This window comes from Sinocyclocheilus grahami, unplaced genomic scaffold (assembly GCF_001515645.1).
Source record: "Sinocyclocheilus grahami isolate Dianchi unplaced genomic scaffold, SAMN03320097.WGS_v1.1 scaffold1943.1, whole genome shotgun sequence".
NCBI lineage: Eukaryota > Metazoa > Chordata > Actinopteri > Cypriniformes > Cyprinidae > Sinocyclocheilus > Sinocyclocheilus grahami.
Genome location: NW_015507122.1, coordinates 51,004 through 57,785, shown reverse-complemented (window position 1 = coordinate 57,785; position 6,782 = coordinate 51,004).

Genomic DNA, 6,782 nt, shown 5'->3' with positions numbered 1-6,782 from the left:
GTCCCCGGGCCCACCTCTACCCCCCTACCAACCGGGCCAGGGCCGACAAAATGAACAGCGCCCGAGCCCAACCGAACCGCGCCCTGGCCCACCTCTACCAACCGGGCCAGGGCCGACTAAACGAACTGCGCTCGAGCCCAACCGAACCGTACCCTGGCCCACCTCTTTGAACCGGGCCAGGGCCAACTAAACGAACCGCGCTCGAGCCCAACCGAACCATGCCTTGGCCCACCTCTTTCAACCGGGCCTGGGCCGACTAAACGAACCGCGACCGAGCCCAACCGAACTGTGCCCTGGCCCACCTCTTCCAAACGGGCCAGGGCCGACTAAACGAACCGCGCCCGAGCCCAACCGACCCGTGCCCTGGCCCACCTCTACCAACCGGGCCAGGGCCGACTAAACGAACCGTGCCTGAGCACGACACGGAGCGCTCACACTATGACTAAGCCAACGAACCGGGCTTTGGGGGTCAAACGCGCTCGGGCACGGTTCAAAACGCCTAGTGTGAGTACACCAATGCCTCTCTTGTACATAACCAATTAATGACTTACTACAGGTGAAATTTTGCCAATTTCTTTCTTACTGTACATACAGTACATAATTATTCTCAGAAAAGAATTGCTGTAATTTACCAAATGGGTTTTTTTTATGTTCCAAAGGCTGTAAGCACGTTTGTAGTTACAAGACTGATTTACTACAGGTGAAAATTTTGCCAATATCACTCTTTCTGTACATACAGTACATAATTAATTTTCATAAACCAATATTGTATTTGACCAAAAGGGTTTTTTCATGTTCCAAAGGCTGTAGTACATTACTAGTGGCCAGACTGACTTACTACAGGTGAAATTTTGCCAATATCTCCCTTACTGTATGTACAGTACTTAATTATTCTAAGAAAACAATTACTGTAATTCAACATAAGGTTTTTTTTATGTTACAATGGTTGTAGTACATTCCTAGTCAACAGTGTGACTTACTACAGGTGAAATTTGGCCAATATCTCCCTTACTGTACATACACTAAATAATTATTCTTAGAAAACAATTACTGTAATTCACCAAAAGTGTTTTTTCATGTTCCAAAGGAATTCTTAGAAAAATTACTCAAATTCACCAAAAGGGTTTCTTTCATGTCCCAAAGTTTGTATTACTTTCCTAGTCACCAGACGGACTTAGTACAGGTGAAATTTTGCCAGTATCACGCTTACTGTATATACTGTAAACTGTCTATTGGCCACTCTACTGAGTTATTTTTGGTAAATATATTTAGGCACAAGTAGGTATTGGAACTTCTGTTGCTTCTACAACACATTTCTTTAATTGATTCAAAAACAATACACAAAATATGTTTTCTTTTTATTATAAGAACTTAATTAATCACATTCTCACCGTTATAAATAACGGTATTGTTTGTTGTCATTTCCAAAAATGGACAGAGACAGATTGGTCCAGATCTCAGAATTATATGGAATGGTATGTCCTACATTCAGTTTTGAGAACTCTTTCACGACAACACTGAAACCACCTGTTAAAGCCCACAGGTCCTTTGCTGCCTTTTGTTTCCTACCACCAGTCATATTCTACAAAGTTATGAAATAGACAATGTTAAAGTACAAATAAAATTGTAATAAAGAAATGACAATAACAAAAATAAAACAGTGAAACATTAATGTGTATTGCTGAAGTTGAAGGCTTGAAAACTTAAGCAAAACAAATAAATGCTTACACACTCTACAAACTAACTGTAAATTCTGTAATGCAAAAGAACTATAGGCTACATATTAATGTTTGCGTCAATCTTAACTTAAGAAATCAATTATTTAAAATGTGTAACAGTTTACACGAAATACAATTGTATTTAGTCGAAAATTATAGTCCAATGTCAACAAATACATACACATACTCATTTGCACAAAATTTGCTATATTTAAGAGTTAAAGTACGGGAACCGTACTGCATTTTCAATAAATTGTATTTATGTCATTTTAAAACCACTACTTTTACTACTACTACTAATAATAATGATGATAATAATAATAATAATATTTATTTATGTATTTATTTATTTATTTATTTATCAGAGCCTAGATCCCAAGGCCCCTCAATCCAGTTTGAACAAAAAATTTGCATGCATCATCCTCAGACACTCATGACAAAAAACTGTTTTGCCTATATCTTGCAAACACAATTTCAACATGCCGATTTGTGTTAATTTCTTATGCTTGGGGCTAAACAGCAAATTCTGTCAAGTGAATGATAAGGGCTGTAATACTAATATTATCCACAAGAGAAGCAGGATAATGCACCACTTTACATCTAATATTTCTAAAATCTGTATTAATGTCAGTTTACTAATATTATCCACAAGAGAAGCAGGATAATGCACCACTTTACGTCTAATATTTCTAAAATCTGTATTAATGTCAGTGAATTTCTTTATGTCTTGCAAACACAATTTCAACATGCCGATTTGTGTTAATTTCTTATGCTTGGGGCTAAACAGCAAATTCTGTCAAGTGAATGATAAGGGCTGTAATACTAATATTATCCACAAGAGAAGCAGGATAATGCACCACTTTACATCTAATATTTTAAAATCCGTATTAATGTCAGTTAATTTCTTTATGTACTTCTTGAGATTAGTTGCCTATTTTGGAACGTTCCAATTTTTTCTTATCAGTTTAATCAAACCCTAACCTACATTGTCAGTGGAGGTTAAAGACTGATGACTTTGACATAAAAATACAACGGTTTGGAAATAGACTATAAATTCATTTGCATCGTTTTTTTCCCTTTGATATATATGCAACTTTTGAACCCCAGTAATCGATAATATATTCTTAGTTGCTTTTATGTTAACATAATGGGCAATATCTCTTAAGTTTATGCTACTGACAGTCAACTGACAATCAGGATGAGCAATTGTTGTAATACTCACAAGTCATGATCTCTGAAGTTAAGGCAAAGTAATGCATGTCAAAAATAAAATTCGAAATAAAAACAATTTCACTTGAGGTAATCTAAGAGGAATAACTGAGTCGATCGGGAAAGCAACACAGTGATGCACTGTTGAATTTAAATTAAAAGCCCCCAGGCACTGCACATCGTTCAAAACTAAACTAAATTAAATTTTAGTTTATTAATTTTTTTCTTTCAAATCTTTTATTCCAACGACAAAATAAAACAGTAATTACAAAAACTACTTTTACACACATATGTGTATATACAGTATATATATATATATATATATATATATATATATGAACAAAGGTGTATCACTGTGAAGCTTTTCTTCACACACACACATATATGCATATATATATACATGCGCGTGTGTGTGTGTATGGAATGTGCTACTATGATATTTTGTCAGCACTTTTGGTAAGGTTGTAATAAGGTAACCTTTTATGAACTTTTTTTCCACTTTTGTTCTTTCTTTATATTCTTTGAGATATCTACATTTTCAAGATTTGTTAACACAACCTTTTTTTTTTGTGAACTCAACTTGGATAATTAATGTTTTTCAGATAACATTATATTTTGAGTTTCTGTTGATTGATCATTTACTTTGCACTAACTCAGATTTAGTTCAGTTTTAGATTTTTTTTAACACAATTTTGTAAGGCAAACAGGTTACATACTTTTTTTAAATTAAACCAACAAATAATGTTACAGCATAATTTGTGTGTACATGTGTTTGTGTGGTCCTGGTAACCCCTAGTAAATGTTCCCACTAAGATGGAAATAATTGTTTTTTTTTGCTTTTTTGTTTGTTTGTTTGTTTATTTTTTCCTCATGCTTGCTATGAGGAATCAGTCATAAATCATACAGAATATAGTTTTTTGTGCATTAATAAATGCATATAGTTTTCTGTTATAGTAGGTTTAGGGGTAGGGTTAGTGTAGGGGGATAGAACATACAGTTTAAAAACCATTATGCCTATGGAGAGTCACCCATAAAACTTTGAAACACAACATGTGTGCTTGTGTGTGTGTGTAGATATATGTATGCATGTGGAACCTAAACTGGTGGAAACATAAATGCATACATAAGTGATAATGCATAATGGAACACATGTGTCAGACCCTGTTCCATGTTTTGTGTGTTTTGCTCCCCAAGTGTTTCCTTATGCCCTTATTTGGTCCTTCCTGTTCCCATTGTGTTCCCCGATTAGTTCTTCTTTTGTTCCCAGCTGTGTTTAGTTTATTATCCTCATTCCCCTGTGTTTATAAGCCCCAGTCTGTTCAGTTTGGTTTTGTCGGGTCTACTTGTTGAATGTATATGTCTACCCTAGCTAAGTATGTTTTCCTTGCTCCCTGGATGTGATTAAAATCTATATGTATAAATTCCACTCCTCGGCTCCGTGCTCCTCACAGTAGCGCACCGTGATGTCAGTGCTCTTTTCCTCAAAGAATTATGTGGATGATTTGGATTGAATTTGTGTTAACATGTGTTACGTTGTGGTAAACATAATAATTGAATATGTAATAAAACGTTCAGATATATGTATGTTAACCGATTTCATTATGCAATAAATAAGTTTTTATTTTTTTTACTAATTTAATCAAAAGATGAAAACACGCACATTTATTTTATTGGAAAATGTATTTGTTCACACCAATAAAAGAAAAACTAGTACAGTAAAAAGTACTTGACTACACACTCAGTAAAAGAGGTTTATGATAATGTAAGTACAACTTAAGGCAATTTTCATCAAATTCCACAAAAAAAGATGATTAAGATACTGCTCTATCCATGAGGAATTATACCTGTAACACAACTTTTATATATAATCCAAATGGTATTCCAAGAACAACTGGACAGATTATAAAACAACAACGTTCAAATCAACAATTATGTTCTATCTTACACAGTAACTAACAATAAGGCCAATTACTTTGGGTTGTAATGTAGGGACAATCACCTTGCAACTGAACATCAGAAACATCAGAAACATCAGAAACAAAAGACCTGGAGTTGATTCTGGAGGGAAGACAAGACCATAAGGGTGACTATCATGTAAAAACAAAGTGCGTAAGTAGTGGAGACATACTATGCTGCCATGCCAGGTGGCTACATCAGCGGATGAGAAATACAAGATATGAAAATATTGATACATACAAATTAACAGGAGTAGGTGCCAGAAAAGACATCTTACAGCAGCAAAAGGTAACTTACGGCATCCTCACACAACAAACACCTTTTAAGACAACCTAAATCTCACCTGTAGTGAGTCTTGTAACAAGTAATGTACTACAAACTTTGGAGCATGAAAAAAATAATTTTGGGGGACTTACAGTTTTATTTTCATGAAAATATTTGTGTACTGTACACATATGAACGGACGGTATAGGTGAAATTTCACCTGTAGTAAGTCAGTCTAGTAACTACAAATGTACTACAGCCTTTGGAATATGAAAAACCCATTTGTTGAATTACAGTAGTTTTTTCATAAAACTATTTGTGTACCGTAAATACAGTATGAGAGATGTTGGAAAACTTTCACCTGTAGTAAGTCAGTCTCGTAACTACAAACGTACTACAGCCTTTGGAACATGAAAAAACCCTTTTGGTGAATAACAGTAATTGTTTTCTAAGAATAATTATGTACTGTACCTACAGTAAGGGAGATATTGGCAAACTTTCACCTGTAGTATGTCAGTCTGGCCACTAGGAATGTACTACAGCCTTTGGAAAATGAAAAAAAGCCTTTTGGTGAATTGCAGTAATTGTTTTAATTAATAATTATGTACTGTACATACAGTAAGAATGAAATTAGCAAAATTACACCTGTAGTAAGTCAGTCTTGTTACTACAAATGTACTACAGCCTTTGGAACATGAAAAAACCCTTTTGATCAATTACAGTAATGGTTTTTGAAAATTAATTATGTATTGTATGTACAGTAAGGGTGATATTGGCGAAATCTCACCTGTAGTAAATCAGTCTTGTAAATACAAATGTACTACAGCCTTTGGAACATGAAAAAACCCTTTTGGTCAATTACAGTAATTGTTTTCTAAGAATAATTATGTACTGTACATACAGTAAGAAATAAATGAGCAAAATTTCACCTGTAGTAAGTCAGTCTTGTAACTACAAACATACTACAGCCTTTGGAACATAAAAAAAGCCTTTTGGTGAATTACAGTAATTGTTTTCTAAGAATAATTATGTACTGTACATACAGTAAGAAATAAATGAGCAAAATTTCACCTGTAGTAAGTCAGTCTTGTAACTACAAACATACTACAGCCTTTGGAACATAAAAAAAGCCTTTTGGTGAATTACAGTAATTGTTTTCTAAGAATAATTATGTACTGTACATACAGTAAGAAATAAATGAGCAAAATTTCACCTGTAGTAAGTCAGTCTTGTAACTACAAACATACTACAGCCTTTGGAACATAAAAAAAGCCTTTTGGTGAATTACAGTAATTGTTTTCTAAGAATAATTATGTACTGTACATACAGTAAGAAATAAATGAGCAAAATTTCACCTGTAGTAAGTCAGTCTTGTAACTACAAACATACTACAGCCTTTGGAACATAAAAAAAGCCTTTTGGTGAATTACAGTAATTGTTTTCTAAGAATAATTATGTACTGTATGAACAGTAAGGGTGAAATTGGCAAAATTTCACCTGTAGTAATTCAGTCTGGCCACTAGTAATGTACTACAGCCTTTGGAACATGAAAAACCCTTTTGGTCAATTACAGTAATGGTTTTTGAAAATTAATTATATACTGTATGTACAGTAAGGGAGATATTGGCAAACTTT